The following is a 21,388-nucleotide window of genomic DNA, read 5'->3' as shown; positions in this document are numbered from 1 at the left end:
GACAGACAGACATTATTCTACTTAACCCATTAGTGCCGAGCGCCACTTTTATGGACCGATCGAGCTGAAAATTTCAGGGAAGCTTTGTTATGGTAAAAACGGAATTCCAATTTTTTTGTTTTGCTCTAGTGGCGTGCACAGGAAAACCCGGTTCGGCGCGAGTAAAGAAACCGTTCGGCATTGATAACCGTTTTTGGCGTTTTTTGGTGCTTTCCCCTGGCATTAAAGCCCGCTTTCGACCTAAATACCCGGTTATTTGGCCCAAAAAATTAAAAATGTAATTTTTGAACGTCCAAAGTGAGTTGTAGACTCGAGTAGCTAATACTACAATACAATCCGTAATTGAAAACTACATAACCTCATGTAATTGATGGAGCTACAACTAACATACAAAACAATTTATATCACATTTATGATTTTGGCTATAGGTACTGCCCTTTTCAGTTATAAAAAGCCCGTTTCCTAGAAGTTTTAAAATTTTGATGTCATATGTGGACATGTATCTTTATTCGCGCCGAGCAGGGCAATAAAACTAGCGGGTATCTTTACTCGCGCCGAGCCGGAGCTATATAGAACGTAAAAAAACGATAAAAAAATCATATAAAAAATAATAATTTGAATAAAACGAATTCACAAATGAATGTAGTTGCCAATAAACTTTAAATTTCACGAAAAAAATCACTAACTTTACTTCATAAACAAAAAAGTTAGGAGGGGTATTTTAAAATCACCTCGTTTTTCTTGGTTTTCAAATTTTGTTGAGCTATACCGGCAAACGGAAGTAAGCAAAACTGCCTGCTCCAGGGGGAAATGAAAACCAGGGTAGTAGAGGGGGGATTCATACTGAGAATGATGCAATCCTAAAACTGAGAACCGGTTTTTTTCGGCATTTTCTGGAACCGGGCGTTAAAAGCCGGTTCGTCACTAATGGGTTAATAATGAGATAATTAGAGATATGGTACAGATAGACAGATAGCAAAAGAAAGAGAAAGGGAGAAAAAGATAATTTGAAGAAAAGGTTAATACAGCATAAGAAAATGGAAATATAAAAAGGAAAAAGATTCATCAATCAAGTCTATTCTACATTATCTTATGTTTTCTTATTCATTTTCTACTATCCATACATCATTTTAGTAGCGAAGGTACTACTGCTGTTTGTCAATTAATATGTGTTTCTCGTATTCATTCGAATCCGGTGGATAGGAACCGGTTCTCATCCATACGAAAAAACTATGTCTAGCATCGTATTATATCCAGCTTTCTACGAATAGAAAAATGTACAATCATAAGATTAAAACCAGTTTGATTGTACATTCTATATCCGCGGAAAGCCGTTTATAATACAATGAAAGAAATAACTATTCTCAACTCAGTAACTGTTTGTTTCTCGAGCAGCTTCTTATTGTAATGTACAGAGTTCTTAAACGATATAATTTTCATGTAATTGTTTCGTTATATTCTGTTTTAGCTTTATGCTGTAATATAATACTATTTAAAATGATTTCTCTTTGGAACCTTTTTAAAGAGTAACATTTTTAGCTAGAGATTAGATTACTAGATTAAAGATATTTTGCATAAGGATTACAACATTAATTAAAGCGAAGCTTAAAAAATTAATAATTACAAACTTTTAATGCAAAAGAATACAAAATACTATTTTGAAATATGATAAATTTTCTTAATATTATATGATTTTTTTGAAATTTTATTATAGAGATACTTCACCTATTACAATGTCCCTAATAGTCATATGAATCAATACTTTTAAATTTATGAACAATAGGAAATTTAAAATTGCCAGGAGAAATATTTACGCTGGTCGCATATTCGTATAAAAACTGCTTACCCATCTAGGGTATTAACTCTATTCTTTTTCTAATCCTTGTGCATTACAGCATGCATTAAATGAGTAATATTAAAAAGAGGATTTTTGGCTAGCTTTCCTTATTACTTAAAAATGAGATATTTAAGAGTTTTTATATTAACAAGGATGACAACATTCATAAAAGCGAAGCATTGAAACATTAGGACAAACGGACATTTACATTTGTATAGCGTCAGAACTGAACAATCATAATATAAATGTACAAGAGTCTAACCAAAATTGTAAGTAAATTTGTTGAAAAACTGCTTGATACAGGATAATGTTTATGGACATACTTACATTTTTAGGACTTGATTATAAAGTTGCTTTGCTTATAACATTAAACTTTGTTGTCCCAGAAATTATTATACCAAAAATAAGGTTGATCGGATGATTAGATCACATGAAAATTTGTGGTTAAAAAAGTAAAAAAATCGAAATGTTTAAAATGGAAGTACGGACATTCTGGTAATGATTATAGAGTTGCTACGCTTTCAAAACCGTACCTAACTACTAAAGGAATCACCATGCAAAGTTTGAAATCGATAGGACAATTCTAAATTGCCTAAACTAACGAAAAAAGCTATCCGTTACGGACGGACGGACGTACGGACGGAACGACCCTAATTATAGATTAGTGATTTCCCTGAAAACAATTATTAAAATATTAAAAACCTGAACTTAAATAATAATTAGCTATGACATACCATAATTTAATATTGCTGTGTAGATACTTATAAAAGTTACTTATCGCATTGTATTATAGACAGCTTTCAGCGGATATTAAAATAAAAAAATATAAGGTTAAAACCAGTTTTGTTAGTTCCGAGGGCAAAAGGCCAGGCTAACAAAACGTATTAATCTTATGATTTTAAAATTGTATTATATTACGATGCTTTACCTATATTTTCAGTATGGCTGAGTTCCGGTTCTAATCTACATCATTTGCAGCATGTATTCAATAAATAATATATAAAGAGGAGTTTTATAAAATTAATTGTATATTATTAGTATTTTTAAAAGATAAACAAATGTAGGGATATTAAAGGATAAGACAATGGATAATAAATAATAAGTCAATGGATAAGACAATGGATAATAAATAACAAGACAATGGATAAGATAAAGGATAAGACAATGGATAAGACAATGGATAAGACAATGGATAAGACAATGGATAATAAATAAGTAGACAATGGATAAGATAATGGATAAGACAATGGATAAGACAATGGATAAGACAATGGATAAGACAATGGATAAGAATGGATAATAAATAACAAGACAATGGATAAGATAAAGGATAAGACAATGGATAAGACAATGGATAAGACAATGGATAATAAATATTAAGACAATGGATAAGATAATAGATAAGACAATGGATAAGACAATGGATAAGACAATGGATAAGACAATGGATAAGAATGGATAATAAATAATAAGACAATGGATAAGACAAATGATAAGACAATGGATAAGACAATTGATAATAAAAACGAGATCTCTAATGATGAATAGAATTACTGCCTGTTTAGATTATATTGTTGTATACTTATAAAAGTATTAGGATCTACTGCAGTTCATGGTAAAATATTGCTGGTAACGAATATTGCTGGTAACGAATATTGCCAAAAATCTATGAATTTTAAAGGTTGCTAGCTGTCAAACGGCTTAACGTACAGATCATGCCCGCACACTGTTTTAAGCGACATAAGAAGGCCTACAAATAATCTGGAATAGCCATTAATCAATAATGCATAATTATCTCGCAGTGCAGAGAAATGCGCAAAAAAGGCCTATTTTACGCGTTTTTTCTTCAGTGAAGCTTTCCCTGTGCATCATTGGATCTTGGCTATTCCAGATTATTTGTAGTCCTTCTTATACCGCTTAAAATGGTGTGCGGGTATGATTTGTACGTTCAGCAGTTTGATAGCTAGCAGCCTTTAAAATTCATAGATTTTTGGCAATATTCGTTACCAGCAATATTTTACCGTGAACTGCAGTAGATCCTAATACTTTGGATTTGGCCAGCGAATGAAGAGAATGTGAAAAAACTTGATAATTTACTGTACCCATATCCAGAAGAGTGCAGAAAATTAATGTATCCCAATAACCCTACCACTCTAAAACACCCTTTGAAAAGGTCTACACCTCCCTAAAAGAGCAAGAAGTTAAAAAATTTCTTCTCTTTTTTTATTCCTTCAAGAAATGCACAATAAAGCTGCTGACTGACATATACACCTTTAAATTAAAAATAAACTCTTAAAATTCAACCTTTAGAAAATTTAAAAAAAAATAGATATTTTTAGATGTAAGAAGCTTCGATATCTTAGATGTAATATTTCTGTATTGTGAAGATTTCAAGTCTTAAAATAGCTGGAAACCAAAAAGTATATATATTTATACCGACACAATACAATCTTTCCCGATTTTGTATTAATTTTGCGGAACATGATTCCAGTTACGTCATATTTTTCGTTCCCGAAAAAGGGAAGGGGGGGGGAAGAAAAACTCTTCAAACGAGATTGGGAAAACCCCCTTTTCTCCCATCTATTTTTTTCTTCCCCCTTTCCCTTTTTCGGGAAAGAAAAATATGACGTAATTGGAATCATGTTCTGCAAAATTAATACAAAATCGGGAAAGATTGTATTGTGTCATTTATACCTATCTTTCACATATGTACCTACTCAAAATTATATACCTGTCATCAACCACACTACCCTCCTCCTCCATTTATCATCGTAAAACAGCTTTAAACCTGCCCGAAAATTAGTGAAAATGATACCCTTATACATACATCCAGCTTCTTAAAATTAGTTCAAAGAAAAAAATAAAGTAAAGCACGTCCCTTTAATATAATGTCATCGTTAGGGCAAAATCTAAATTTAAGAAAATTTGTTAACATAATTTTAGGCAAGCAAGCAGCTGAGTTTTATCAAGATTTTACCTGGATTAAAATATGGACAGTTGTTTTTAAAAACAAGGATGACAACATCCATAAAAAGTAAAATTATATATCAGAAAGAGGGACAGCACTTTTAAAAAGTTAAAACAATTAATTTAAATCTTTTCCAAGCATTCATAAATGTTTATATTTTATTATGAAAATCTGCCTGTTTTAGATAGTAGATATAAAACAACAAAATTCTTAAGTTAAATTTAACCAACATTATCCCCTCCCTCTCTGACATTCCTACATAACTATTCCTACCTTTAAATAAACTAGTGATGCACTATTAATTCAGTTTTTGAAAATTTTTAAAATAGCTAATTTTTTACATTTAGTGATTTTTTGATGTTTTCCTCAAAGTGTCTGTCGTGCACTGAAAACCCTTCCTCATATTTTTGAAATAAATTGAAAATAAGAAACGGGGTTCTTTATTCCCCACTAGCGGCTACGCCCCTAGAGGCCTTTAGGGACACGTAAAATTGTTTCTTTTCAATCTATTTTAAATTCAGCTAATTGCAAAATTTGTCCGCGGGGCGCCATTTTTTTTAATTTAATTTTTTTTGTCGACTTCTCTTTGGAGGGTGGTGCTACCCTCCCCCAAAATAGTTATAAACCTTCCAGGACCTATGAAAAGCTACCCTGTTAAGAAGAACCCGATCGATTCAGCGGTTAGGGGGATCCTTCGGTACAAACAGACATACATACAAACAAACATCCTGTTACTTTATTATTAGGATGCTTTATTCCTTAAGGTGGCTTCAACCCTGCGATGCCTTAACCCTGCGGGGTCATCAAGTGCTCAATATAACGTTACTTAGTTAAAGTAATATTGAACAAACTAAATACGTAAAACTTCCCTTTATTTTAACAAAAATTAAAAGGGAGGGAGGTTTCTATACTTGACATGGCCCTTTAAAAGAAATTGCCAAATTTTCCTACATTTACGGTATATCTGTAGTTACTTACGTGTATCATGTAGCTCAGATTGAGACAGCGTAAAGTGACATAAAAAATGACGTCATACAATAAAATAACCAATGAGAGGCCAGAATAATTTTCACCATTGGTCAATTACAGTGTATACTGGCCTCGCATTGGTCAACTTAATTGTATGACGTTATTTTTTGGTGCCGCTTAACGCTGTCTCGCTCAGGTTTCAAATTTAGACATTTAAGAATTGTCCAAATGATTTTGATCTTATTATGACTGAAGTAAATTTTAATATTAGGCCGATGCCAAAATTATTTTGAAATAGGGATTCCTATGAAAATAAGACTTTACAAGCTGACCTATTTGTCTGTCCTGTTTTCCAAGAACACCAATGGTTGAATAAATTGGAAAATCAAATCCAAAACTTGAAAGGTTTCTACCTCTATTTATCTCTCTCTCTCTCTCTCTCTCTCTCTCTCTCTCTCTCGCTCTCTCTCTCTCTCTCTCTCTCTCTCTCTCTCTCTCCCTCTCTCCCTCTCTCTATTTCTCTTTCTAAATCAATTGAAATAACTCGGTTACTTAAGCAAATTTAAATTGATTGAATAAATTAAAATATTCTCTTGATTTTCTATTTATTTATCTCTCTTGTTTATCTCTTTATTTTTCTCTCTCTCTCTCTCTCGATTTATTTTTTTTCTCTCTCTTTCCATCTCTCTCTCTCTCTCTCCCTCTTGCTCTTATCTATAAATCTATCTATCTATTTTTCTCTTTCTCTTGAAATCAATTCAACTAACTCGGTTACTTAATTATTAAATTTTTTAAATAAATTAATATTTTCTCAAATTTACATATCTCTCTATTTCTCTCAACTCTCTCTCTCTCTTTCTCTACTTCTCTCTCTGTCTCTCTGTCTCTCTCTCTATCATATCTATCTTTTATTTTCTCTCTGTCTCTGTCTCTCTCTGTCTCTTATCTATCTTTTTTTTCTCTCTGTCTCTGTCTCTCTGTCTCTCTGTCCCTGTCTCTCTGTCTCTCTGTCACTCTGTGTCTGTCTCTCTCTCTCTGTCCCTCACTTTGTGTCTCTCTCTCTTTATTTCTCTTTCTATATCAATTAAAATAACTCGGTTCTTAAGCAAATTTAAATTGATTGAATGAATTATCATTTTCTCTTGATTTATCTATTTGCATTCTAGTATATTTATCTTTCTCTCTCTCTCTCTCTCTCTCTCTCTCTCTCTCTCTCTCTCTCTCTCTCTCTCTCTCTCTCTCTCTCTCTCTCTCTCTCTCTCTCTCTCTTCTCTCTTTCTTTTTCTCTTTTTCTCTCTTTCTTTCTCTATGTCTATCTTTTTCTCTCTCTAAAAATATGTATATTTCTAAACCAATTTAACAACATTATTTTGAATAATTAATTGACTTAATAATCTATCTTTATCTATTTTCTTTTCTCAGTGTCTCTCTTTCTCTCTTTTTTTCATTATTACAGTTAGGGAGTTGAATCCATTTTTATAGAAGCAGAAACATAATCTATGATTATGGTTTGGACCCTCTAAAACTGTAATCTACCCTTCCACTTTCCCCTCTCTTGGTGAAGATATCTTCAACGCCGATACGATTTTTGAAATGTAAGATTCCACTTTTGCCTCTCTTGGTGAAGATATCTTCAACGCCGATACGATTTTTGAAATGTAAGATTCCACTTTCAATAGAGGCGAAACTGGAATCATGGTTTACATTATTAATATCTATGTTTCTGTAATCTTCCATTACTTTTTTAACATCGACATAATAGAAATGTACCATACTAGTTTATAATTATGTCAAATGTGAAAAAAAGCATAGATTTTATATATAATTTAAACATTGTTGTAAATTCTTAATTAATTAAACAAAACATACAAAGAGCCTTTTATAAAAGATGTTTTGTTTATTTAAAAAAATACTTTTAAAAGTGTATCAAATGAGTAATCAAAATTATTTTAAGAAAGTCGTTTATTAATTAATTCAATTGTATATATTTATAATTTTTTTAAAAATTTATTTCATCTTAATATTTCCCTAGTAATCTCTCACCGTGTAAGTAAGCAAAAAAAGGTTAATTACTTATCTAATTGTGCATTTTTGTGGTAAATTACTGATCAATTACTGAACAATTTGGTCTGATTTGTGAGTTAAAAGTGGATGGAGTAAATAAATGGACATTTATAGTAAAAGTTGCTTGTATCAGTTGAAGTGAAGAAAAAGAAGGAGGAGTAATAAGGGGGGGGGGGAAGTTCTGACACATTTGCGTAAACCTGGTGTATAGGCTTTATCTTTGGACTGAGAGGATAGGTTATTAGGAATAAAATCATTCTTATATGATGAATTTCCCCCAGATTTAAGATTTTTTGGATAGGCCTCCAGGTTCCGGAACTTCAGGCCTCCAGGTGGTCTCTGTACAGATAAAAATTAAAAATAAGATTTTTTTTGAAGAGTTAAAGGTTAACTTATAAGACAAAATATGCTTCTTTTTGATTGTTATTCACATATTTGAAGAAAAAACATACATATTTTGTCTCATAAGCTGACTTCTAACTCTTAAAATTTTTTTTTTTCATTTTTACCTGTAGAGAGACCACCTTGAGGCCTGGAGCTCCGGAACCTGGAGGCCTATCCAAAAAATCTTAAATCTGGGGGAAATTCATCATATAAGAATGATTTTATCCCTAATAACCTATCCTCTCAGTCCGAAGATAAAGCCTATACACCAGGTTTACGCAAATGTGTCAGAACTCCCCCCCCCCCCTTAATCCCTTCATTCCTGTAAGCTATTTATGACGAAAATTAAAGATTTGACTGATGTAATCCAAATAAGCAAAAATTTTCATCGATTGCTTAAAAGAAATTAAACCCTTAACAGTCGGGCCCCTTGCCGCACCTTAATCAGTCAGGGGGGGGGGGGGGCGTTCAACGCCCCCCCATATTATCTCAGTTCCTATTAGAGCTAGAGGGCTAAATTTTTTTGTACAAGTCCCCTGTGTTATGATGAATTTCCGACCTTAAGTAAGTCAAAGTCAATTTTCGCTTCCTTCACCCTTTTATTTAACAACCTTTGTTTTTAGGTCCTTTTTTACTTAAAAATTTCAAACGGCTGTAATTTTCTTATTTTTGAAGCTAGAAGAACAATTTTATTGCAGAAAATGTTTTTCTTTATGTAAATTTTATATTTGAAATGTCAAAATATAAATTTCAGCGGCCGCAGCTGTACTTGGCAGCTGCCAGCCACCGCAGTCAGCGGTCGGCGGGAAAACGGCGGTGGATCTTTATGAAATTTTAATATGTTATGTAGACATGTAATAAAAGCTTAAGTTTAAAATTTGAAGTCTCTAAGTCAAAAATTGAGGCCATAGGAGCCTTTTAAAGATTTCTAGAGACCTAGTGGATCAGGACCTGCAGGATCATACCTGGAACCTGAAATTGACTTGAACACCTGTATTTCATAAAAGGATGTACTACTAGAGGATATTTTAGTATTTTGGCAAGATAAAATACTTTGTTTAAGTCAAAAAAATATTTTTGCTCTTTACCTGGATGACCCTTCCAGGTTTGCTGGCATCCTGTGCCCGCCAGGATGGAGATATTCAAAAAATTCCAACGTTCAGTTATGTGTCATACCCAAACTTAAAAAGTCACGCAGTTTGGGCTCTTTATTTTACACACACAGAAAATGAGATAGAAAAAACCGGATGGGGGGGCATTCAACGCCCCCCCCCCCCCCCAACCGTTAAGGGTTAACATAAAAAGGTATGATTTGGTATATAAGCTAAATAAGCAATAATTCTAATTGATTGCTTATAAGTAATTCATCAAAAAATAGTCAAAGTCAAATAATTTTCATTGATTACTTAGTAGGGGTGTCATGCATAGTGGTAGCACACTGAGCTACAGTGGTGAAAGTTCAAGTTCAATTCTCTGTAGGTTGACTCTAATTTCTCATTCACAACATTAATCATGCATCATCCCCTGGTTGTGTAAGAAGGGGATTATTGAGTAAGTTTGGATACCCAATAGTCACTTACTTACAGTACTACCCTTAACCCAAGCTCCTCTTTGGAGAGCGTCATTCATTACCGTGACTTTATTTGGGACATCTGCCATATTCGGCAAGGGTAAGGAAAGAGTAGATCTCATGAGATAGCAAGTCAGGTCAAAATGTGGTTGAACATGGAGCTTGATAGCCCTATTTCTATGGAAAAGTGTCTCAGCCTACTCCAGGTCAAAACCATACAAAACTATGGCTAATCAATCAATCAATCAAGTTGATTACTTATAAGTATTTTATCATAAAACAGCATGATTTGGTATATGAGCCAAATAAGCAATAATTTTTATTGATTGATTATGAGTATTTTTTTGTAAAATTACCATGATTTGGATAATAGCAAAAATTTTGATTGATTGCTTGAAAGTAATTAATCAACAAATGGCATGATTTGGTATATAAGCCTAATAAACAAAAACTTTCATTAATTTTTTATAAACAATTAATCAAAAATTTATATTTAATTATTTTTGTACAAAATGAAAGAGTTAAATTTTCTTGCATTAGGGTGAGGGCGGGCTAAACCGGTAATTTTTCAGTTTTTGAAGAAAGAAAATATTTTCTAATGAAACCAAGACCATTAGAAAGCTTATGGAAAAGACTATCAGGTTATCCTAGGACTTTTAGAAGTTTGATATAATTGGACTCAAAGTCGTTACCGATTAATACCCCACAGGGGGGCTAAACCAATAACGTTTTTTTCAACCTAAAAAAAATCAATGAAAAACAGCCAATCAGACATAATTAGGTTAGGTTAGAGGGATTATCCACAAAAAAATTCATAAGGATTAGACTATTCCTTCTATGTCAAAAATCATTTTTTTAAAGATGTGAAATTTGAATTTTTTTGCAAAAATTTCTTTAAAAATAAAATATTTTCATACAAAAACACTGTCCTACCCCCTTTTTGGCCTAATTCTTAAAAAGCCCAACTCTGGTCATTTTTTAAAAAAATATTAACTCTATTTTAAAGCTCTCAACCGATTTGAAAAATAGGGCACAATTCTTAGTTAAAAAGGTTTTTACAGATTAGTTCTAGGTCTTACCAATTTTTGTGTAGGTCGATCTTTAACACCTACTGAAAAATTTTCAAAAAAAAAATATTTTTTGTCCAACTTTGAGACCCTAAAAGTACCCTTAAAGGACGCCTGCAAGAAATACCATGCTTTAACTGCTCTATGACTGCCACAAGTAGACCCAATACCCCAAATTTAAAAAATGCTCATAAAAGAAAAAACAATATTGAATTACGTCGCCTAGACACAAAATTATAACTTTATCTTTGTCAGAAACTTAGATTGCTGGTAACTGATTAGACTTTTAGAATAAAAACACCAAATTTCATAGTCAAAATCTATGAAAAAAATCTATTTAAATTGCATTTGTAAACAAAAATCATAGAGGAAACAAAGGGGTAAACTAATACAAGATCAGCTGTGTTTGGTTAGTTAGCTGATTGAGCCTTCTGATTGGGTACAGTACACTTGGTATAAGGCGAGTTAAACTTAATTTTTTTAATGATTGTGACTATAAAAATGGGCATTTTTATTGTAAAAATATAATTAGTTACTGGCAACCTAAATTTATGACAAAAGTAAGCTTATATTTTTTTATTTCTAGGCCACGTAGTTTAATTTCAAAATTTCTAATATTAGCATTGAGATTCTTTCAAAATTTTCATTGCACATAAATGTCATTTTAAAAGGCCTAAAACTTTTTTTGTTGTAGAAGCTGAAGGCTTCAAATTTTGGGTATTGGGTCTACTTGTGGCAGTCTTTCTGCGGTTAAAGCGTGGTATTTCTTGCAGGCTTCCTTTAATGTGAAATCAATGCAGCAGTTGTGATTTGACTTGAATTTGGTTAACTTGTCTTAGTGTTTTATTTGTTTTATTTTTATCTTAACCCATTAGTGCCGAACCGGGTTTTAAAGCCCGGTTCCAGAAAATCTCAAAAATAACCGGTTTCCAGCTTCATAATTGCATCATTCTCAGTATGAATCCCCCCTCTACTACCCTGGTTTTCATTTCCCCCTGGAGCAGGCAGTTTTGCTTACTTCCGTTTGCCGGTATAGCTCAACAAAATTTGAAAACCATGAAAATTTTGGTGAATTCAAAATACCCCTTCTAACTTTTTTGTTTTTTTTAGTAAAGTTGCTGATTTTTTTCATTAAATCTAAAGTTTATTGACAAGTACATCTATTTGTGAATTCGTTTTATTCTAATTATTAATTTTTATATGATTTTTTATCGTTTTTTTACGCCCTATTATGACCCGGTTCGGCATGGCCATAAATGCCCGACAGTTTTAAAACCCGGCTTGGCTTTGGTTTTATTACCAGGTTTTAACTTTTCAACCATTAAATATTTCTTTATGATTTATTATTCTTGAGCCACACTAATAAATATACCCTAGTAATCTCTATATTTGTCACCCAATATTTTTATGCTCTTTTTCTGATATGTATCACCCAATTTTTATATGTTCTTTTTTTGTGTGTGTGAAGTTTTAAAACTTCAACAAACGGGCTTTTTTAACTGAAAAGGGTGGTACCTATAGCCAAAACACTAAATGTGATATAAATCGCTTCGTATATTACTTGTAGCTCTATAGATTACATGAGGTTATGTAGTTTTCAATTACGGATCGTATCAAAGTTCTAAAAAGTGTTCATCTCACTTTGGGCGTTCAAAAATTACATTTTTCATTTTTTTGTCAAAAAAAAACGGGTTTTTACTACAAAACCGGGTTTTAATACTGAGTGAAACCGCCCAAAACGGGTCTAAATGCCCGTTGGGCATTTATGGCCATGCCGAACCAGGTTTTTTTGCAACTTTCCTGTGCACGCCACTAGATCAAAACAAAAAAATTGGAATTCCGTTTTGACCATTATATTGCTTCCCTGAGATTTTCAGCTTGATCGGCCCATAAAAGTGGCGCTAAGCACTAATGGGTTAAACATTAAGGTATAGAATTCTTTACTTATTAAGAATCGTAAAAATTTAGAGACACCATCTCTAAATCAGCCAATAGAATAACTGCAGAAGAACAATCTGGCTAAGTTTTTGGAAGAAATGTGTAAAAATTTTGACAGGAAAGAGATAAAATTTGCATTTCTTAAGACAAAGATAGCTTTTTAGAAATCATATGGTTGAAAAATTCCTTTGCTGTATTACTGGAATGATTCATAAATAACAAAAAATAAACAAAGGTTATTTTAAATGTGCATTTATTTCAAACCAATGAAAATTCAAACTGAAGTACAAAATAGAATCCAGAAATTTTGCCTGTCTATTTTGGCTTTCATTGTAGGTGGATTGAATTCATGTAAAGGTAATTCTTATCTCAGGATTCTTTAAAACTGTAAAAATAGATTCAAATATATTTCAAATAGCTTAATAAATTAGATTCAAAAGCCTTATAGATTTAATTAACTTTGGGATAATGGTAAAGGACAATGGAATATTAATTACCCTTGCAAAACCATTTCATTTTTATGTAAAAAGGTGTGATAACCAATCTGCCATTGTTCTATCACTCTCAGATAAAGTTTAACTTTGGCCTATGTTATATGTTATAAGACATACTTAAGATTTAAAACCTAATGTAATGAAAAGCTTTCACTTAAAGGGAGTGTGAACGTAAAAATTTCTCATCTGATTATCAAATCATAACATTTTCTAAGCACATTTCACTACATTGATCAACCAAAAACGTCCTATTAACAAAAATATCTAGAAATAATGCATTGATTTTATGGTATTTTGGGACGGAAAAAGGAAAAAACAAGGAAAATCTGAACGTTTTTGTTCCTTAAAATGTTTGTAGGGGTATTTAACTTGTCATATATAGTTGAAACAATTTAGTTACTGTTAAGGAATTTATTTTGTAATATAAAATTGCCAATTAAATAACCCACTTTGAAGAATTAGTTTACACTTTTATCAGACTGTTTATAAAAAAAATATTGCACCTTTATTATTTACAAATTTGTAATTAAAGGTGGGCGAGAGATGGGCCATCTAAAACTTGGATACTAATAAAAAATCCTGTTTCTAGCTTTGTTATTGCATTTGGTTTTCAATAAAAAATATTACTTATTTTATCAATTTTTAAGTAACTATACATTGGTTTACAGCAAGGATATACAACCGTTAGGAAAAATAGAGAATTATGTCAAAAAATTTAGTTTTAGCTATAGGAGGAAAAAAAGACAATTAACTGCACATTTATATAGTCCGAAAATTTTTTCCCCAAACTTGGACATAGTAAAAATTTTCGGAAAAAGCCGTTTTTTAAAGAACGAGAGACAGTTTTGCCCTATATTTGAGATTATATTAATGAGATGATGTTACGGTTTAATAATCTGATGAGAAATTTTCTCGTTTACAGTCCCTTTAAGCAAAGCTAACAAATAAAATTATGAAACATATCAGGGATATAAAGAGATAAGACAATGGCCGATAAATTAATGCACATCCATAATGATGACGCTCTAAATAACCCCTTCTGTAGATAAAAATTAGTGGTTCCAACGTTTATAAACACAATTTAATCAACCAATCAAAATTCAGTAAAAATCCCCAAAGCCAATGAATAAGAAATTGTTGTTGTAAAACTTTGTGTACTATTGTAATAAGCAGTCAGTTGTCTCCTCCCTCTCTGGATACGAATGCTAACTAAAAAAGAATAAAATGCGATGGTACTCTACAATTCACTTTTCTGCCTGTCCGTCATTCTGTCCATGATTTTTTATGATTTTCCAGTATGGCTACGAAACCAATTAATATCCGCTGGATCAGACCCGTCTAATCCATGCTTGAAACCATGTATTGTATTGTATTATAGACATTTTTCTACAAATAGTAAAGTAAAAAGTTATAATATGAACACCAGTTTTGTTAGACTGGGCCTTCGCCCCTTCAGGTCTAACTAAACTAGAATAAACAACTAATCTTGACTGTTTAGTTCTGACAATGCCAGTTTTCATCAACCAATTCAGATGAAATAAAAGTAAACAAATTTATAAATCCGACAAATGTTCATAAAACTTTGGGTACTACTGAAATTTAAACCCTCCCTTATTATAGTCATTATTATTAAGACATAGTTATAGAAACCTGCAAACCATAAGAGTGATTTTTTTAGACATACATATAGACTTCTACCAACCCTTTTTGTAGAAACCGTCGCTTAGAAGCAATAACATTTTGTATGTATCTTATCAATTTATATTGTATATAAAAAGCTTCGTCAAATGTTTTAAATGGACATTCAGGACTTTCTGATATCGATTTCAGGGTGCTACTGTCCTTCTCATTCTGTTTTCTCATGTTATTATAGACAGAATTTATTTAATTTTTCGTCCATTTTTCCCTCCCTGTATACAACTTTTATTGTACTTAGGGAGGTAGGGAACATTGGACTGAAATTACCTTACTTTGATTCAAGTTTATCGCTTTCAGGGATCTGATGGGTTTAAGACAATAGCCAATAAATGGATGTACATTCCCATAAATACCTCTACTGTAATTTGCCATCAGTGGTTGAAACGTTTCGACACTATACTAAATTAACTAACCAATTAATATTCAGTAAAAGTCCCCAAAGATGTTATGCAAACAAAAATGAAAACATTATTGTAAAACTTTGGGAACTAGCATACAGAGAGGTGGACAATGGACTGTTTATTAGACTAGTCCCCAAAGTTTTACAATAACGTTTTCTTATTGGCTGGCTTTACAACTTTGGGGACTTTTATTGGATTTTGAATGGTTAGGTTATTAAGTACTAGCAGCTTCGCCCCTAGCCTCTAGGAGCTTTGCCCCATGAGGTAATTTAAAAAAAAAAAATTTTAAATAAAAAATAAAAAAAATAAAATTCTGGTGCTGCGCCCATAATTTATGAGCATCACCAGAATATTTTTTTTGGGGGGGGGATTTTAATTTTTTGGGGGGTTGGGGTTGTCCCACCCCTCAAGAAAATAGCTTAAAACCACAACAGGACCAATAGGTATATACCCTGAAGAGTAGAATCTGATCGGTTCAGTTGTTACTGAGATCTTAAGGGACAGCTGGATGGACAGACAGATAGACAGAAAGACATCGTTCTACTTTGTATTATAGATAGTAGATCAAAATTCAGTAAAAGTCCCCAAAGTTGTTAAGCAAACAAATAAGAAAATTTATGTTTTGAGATTTCTAATATAAAATAAGATAAACATTTTCTGAAAAAATTGTTCTAGCTTCAAAAATAAGGAAATTACATCCATTTAACATTTTAATTAACCTTTAAAAGAAAGTTGTTAAATGAAAGGGTGAAGTAAGCGAAAAATGACTTTGTCTCACTTAAAGTCGGAAATTTATTATTTAACAGGGAGCATGCACAATTTTTTTTTGCCATCTAACTCTAATAGGAGCTGAGATGATATGTGGGGGGGGGGGGAGCGTTGAACTATTAAGGTCCAAAAATGGGCCTGATTGTTAAGTGTTAGCAACCTTTATTTTTAGGTCCTTTTTTTCTTTAAAACTTCAAACTAATAAAAATATAAAAAAAAACTAACTAATATGTACAATTTCTACTATGTCGATTTAAATATATGATATGATATCTTGAATGTATCATTCCAGTTTTGTCTCTATTGAAAGTAGAATGATACATTACTATTATGTCGATATAAATAAGGAAATCAATGTTTATGAATACGCTGATATGTAAACATGAATGTATGATTCCAGTTTCGCCTCTATTGAAAGTGGAATCTTACATTTCAAAAATCGTATCGGCGTTGAAGATATCTTCACCAAGAGAGGGGAAAGTGGAAGGGTAGATTACAGTTTTAGAGGGTCCAAACCATAATCATAGATTATGTTTCTGCTTCTATAAAAATGGATTCAACTCCCTAACTGTATTATCTAAATCTATCTATTGCTGTACTGTTTATTTTAGTACATTGTCTATTTATTTTATAACAATTAGTGGACTGACATTTTGTTAAATAAACAAGAACATACAAGATGTGCCCTTTAATAGTAGCGCAGCTACTCTATATTGAGGGGCATGTCAGGTTGTTAAGTAAAACCGTATTTACGTCACTAAATCGACATATTTCAATGAACTATTGTAAAGTAATATATATACTATGAATAGCATTGGTTTAGAAAAAGTGGTATTCTCTTTATATAAAAGTAACAGGATGTGTATCTGTCTAAGTGTCTATTTGTAGCGAAGGATCCTTTACAATGAAGCTGCTTATTGTAGGTCCAGATAAGGTTGATAACTATTTTTTTGGGGGGGGAGGGGGGGGAGGGCATCTCCACATTCCAAAGAGAAATTGCTTCTAAAAATAAAATAAAAACTTCCTAAAAAGTTATATACTTTTTCAGTTTGAACTAGACGAAAACTACAAGTGCCCCTAAAGGTCTAGCTGGAAAAGTTAATTTGTACATTTTTATTGGTGAGTTTTTATTTATTTATCGTTTACTAGCAGCTTCGCCCCTAGCCTCTAGGGGCTCTGCCCAAAGAGGTTAGATCAAACTAATTTTTCGTGTTTTAGTTTTTAAAGAATATTAAAACAAAACTTTAGTGGGGGGGGGGGAGGTTTGGGGGGGGGGTAGTCGACCCCACTATCTTAATTTTGGTTAAATTTTTTTTTTTTTTGGAGGGGGTAATTTTTTTTTTTTTGGGGGGGGGGTAGGGGTGTCCCACCCCCCAAGAAAACAGTTATAAACCTTCCCGGGACCTATGAAAAGCTACCCTGTAAAGGAGAACCCGATCGGTTCAGCGGTTAGCGAGATCCTTCGCTACAAACAAACATACAGACAAACAAACAGACATCGTTCTACTTTGTATTATAGTTTTTCCTATCCCTGTAGAACAAACATGCCTACATATATTTTAATTACTGGAGGCTCAGCTTACATAGAAATTATTAAACTACTTATATCAAATACATGGGGAAATTTACATGGAATAATGGATAGGTAAAAACTACAAAAAAATGGTTTTCATATTAGAAGTACTTCTTATTCTTAAAACATGTCCTCATAGCATATGTAAGCAAATTTTCAAATTTTAAAAGAACCTGAAAACAAAGGTTTCTAAATAAAGAGTTAATGTAAGAAGACTTGGCTTTGTCAGACACTGTTTATCAAACTGAACACAAATTTCTTGCCCTTTAGCTCTATCATAAACTGAGATAATAGATGTAGATGGGACGTTGCCGTTCCTGCAACTGGCAGAAATACAGTAGATGTATTTTTGTCAAAATTGTGTAGATCTGTTATGATAACTTTCTCTATATCTATGTAAAAATACAGAAAAAGAGAGAAAAAAGTTTGTTTGTGAATAGAGCATTAAAAAAGTTTTGTAGTATTATCCTTAAAACTAACAGTAGACCACTTACCCCCCCAAAAAGTGGACAAATAATATAAAAAAAACAAGGATGACATTATCCATACAAGCAAAGCGCAACAAATCAGATAGTCAGACAAACGAACAGTGTTAATATGTTGTAACAATACAATATTAAACACATTTTTTAGCATTAACAGAAATTAAATATTAATACATTTGGTTAAATACAGTTATTAAGTATATACTTCGTTTTTGAAACATTACTTAACATTGTTCCGTATCTTCCTAGGAATAACCAAACCTAAAATCAGGATAATAGGATGATTCTATTATGTAGAATAAAAATTATATGGAAATGATTGTAGAATTTTTATCTTTTATGAGTTATGCCTTAATTTTACAGGAATCCTCATGGGGGGCTGGTGGGTGGTTACTCAACTTGAGATTAAATGGATAATATCAATTTTGTTTGAAAAAAATAAATGGAAAATAGTTAATTCATTCCAAACTCTAATTTAACTTTTTTCTACAGAAAAATATAGAAATTAAATTTTCCATATTTTCAATTAAAATGCCTAAATAATTATACGTACATATACAGGAACGTCCAAGGGGGGGGAAAGGGGTAAATGGTGATACATCTCTCACCCCTAATTTTTACCCCCCCCCCCCTAATGAAAAAAGCTTGGACGTCTTTGCCTCTATGATATAAAGATTACCCCCCCCACCAAAAAAAAGGAACTTTAAATTAGAGCTAAAAATATTTTTAAAAAAAATTTATTAACCCCCCTTCTGAATAAAAAAGCTTGGACGTCCTGGTACATATAATTACATAAAAAAAGAATAGATTCGGCTATTTGAGAATGTTTTTAAAAACAATTTTTTTATTCATCTTTGAGCAACCGAAATTGAATACTTTACAAGAAAATTTAGGCATGTGTGGAATCGTCCTAACTATTTAAAAATTTGTACAATGATTACTGTACGAATGAGGCATAATTGCAGAAGCTTCTTAATTATATGACTTTGTTAAAAAAATCTATAATATGAAATCATATTTTTTTTTAAAGATGATTCTTAATAAGATTAGGCAAAACAGTTGTTTTGGGAAGAGCTTTAAATATAAAGATATTTTTAGTCAAAATGTATGTATAGATGGATAGTAAGATAGTTAGATAGTTAGAAAGATAGTAAGATAGTAAGAGATAGTTAGAAAGATAGTTAGATAGATAGAGATATAGTTAGATAGTTAGAAAGATAGTTAGATAGACAGAAATATATTAAGATAGATAGGTAGATAGATAGATAGATGTGTAAAAAGCATGTTCTAAAGTAAAAAAGGTTGTATGTATGAAATAAATAGTTTTCTTAATGAGAAAAAGGTTTCTATTTTGATTGTGTTAATGATCTTACCGGGTTAATACACGCCTGAATTTACTTTTTTGTACACCACTTGATAAAGAAGCAAATACTCTTATTTTGCATGTTAGTAGCCATCCTTACATTGCATTGAGTTGGTATTGCTGTTTTGTTGGATAAATATCTGTATTTATTTTAAAGTTGGAATGTTTTTTCAACTTATTTTTAATATAAATATCTAAGACATGATGTATTTCGATTTAAGCAATTAATTTCGATTCATTTTGTCTTTTACTAGGTTCTAGGTAGATTATCGTTTTGTTCCTTATAAAATTTAGATAATTTGCTTGATTTTTTTTACCACAATTGTGATGCATATGTTCAACATTATTGAGGTGTAAATTCAAAAATGTACAATCATAAGATTAAAACTAGTTTTAATCTTATAATTGTACATTCTATATCCGCGGAAAGCCGTTTATAATACGATGCGAGAAATAACTATTATCGTATATAATTTCTTTATATCCCTAATGTAATTTATTTTTATATAAAGAATTATTTTAACCAGAAAAAGAACTAACAAATGTTTGACAAAAAAGTAAATTCAACTTATCCTAATTACTTTACCTTAAACACTACAAGCAAACTAATAAAAGGGGAATTTTTAAGCAAACAACCAAGAAATATTAATATATAGTCATATAGATTAATGTATGTAATCATTATGATCTCTTAAACGGCACATAATATATTTGAATCTGAGGAAGTTTTTTTTTTGGGGGGGGGGGATTTACTACAAGCCATAAGAATCTATAAAATGCTCCTTTCCTGCAAAGTCTCCAACTGTTTAGAATACATTCATTACTAAGATTAATTATGTACAAAGATGTCTAAAGTTATTATTTTAAAATAGTATAACACTACTATTACATGCTACCCTAGGTCAATATTCTATTGTAATAGTATTATGTTTGATAACTCTAGGAACCTATCCGAAAGATTTTGGTTAAAAGGGAAAAAAGAAAATACACTTTGGTTATCCGTAATGATAAAGCAAAATGTTTTGGTAGTAAATAGTTAAACAGGATAGATAAAAATTTATAGTATGGATTCATTTTTATTTGATATATCAATCATTTAAAGTAGAACGATGTCTTATGATGACTTAAAAATATGGAACGATTGGGCTCTGCATTTTAGTGAGCTATTTTTTTCCAGAGAGAGAGAGAGAGAGAGAGAGAGAGAGAGAGAGAGAGAGAGAGAGAGAGAGAGAGAGAGAGAGAGAGAGAGAGAGAGAGAGAGAGAGAGAGAGAGAGAGAGAGAGAAGAGAGAGGGGGGGGGCAATGGGCTGTTTATTACACTTCTCCCAAAAGTTTTATAATAATGTTTTCTTATTCGTTGAATTAACAACTTTGGGGACTTTTGATTAGTTGATTCATTGAGTTAATTTTAAACGTTTCAACCACTAATTTTAGTATAAAGAAGGTAATTTTGTAAATTATCATTAGGGATGTACATCAATTTATCGGCAATTGTCTTTTTCCTTTAGATCCCTGATTTGTTTCACCCCTATCCTCTAGGTGAGGGCATTGAAATTAGCCCAAAAAAATTTATGAATCATCTCTGAAAAGTGCAATCATTTCGGATCAGCAGTTTAGCTTCATACAAAGAAATTTACTATTGTATATCCTATAATTTAAAGTATTAAGCTTTTTTATTTGTAGCGAAGGATCTCGCTCACCACTGAACCGATATGGTTCTTCTTTAGAAGGAAACTTCTTATAGGCCCTGAGATGGTTTTAGGCTTTTATTTTAAAAATAAGCCTGGGTATTGCATTAAGCTATTTTTC

General features: G+C 31.8%; 1 protein-coding gene across 4 annotated transcripts in view; it reads left to right on the top strand.

The window, feature by feature from the left end:
• The window catches only part of yl (Putative vitellogenin receptor yl), a 268,402-nt gene that overhangs the window by 94,769 nt on the left and 152,245 nt on the right, over nt 1-21,388 (top strand). The window lies entirely within an intron of this gene.

This window comes from Acartia tonsa, chromosome 14, assembly GCF_053477335.1.
Source record: "Acartia tonsa isolate MP-2025a chromosome 14, ASM5347733v1, whole genome shotgun sequence".
Lineage (NCBI taxonomy): Eukaryota > Metazoa > Arthropoda > Copepoda > Calanoida > Acartiidae > Acartia > Acartia tonsa.
The sequence above is the reverse complement of the archived record's forward strand: the minus strand, read 5'-3'. Positions and strand labels throughout refer to the sequence as shown.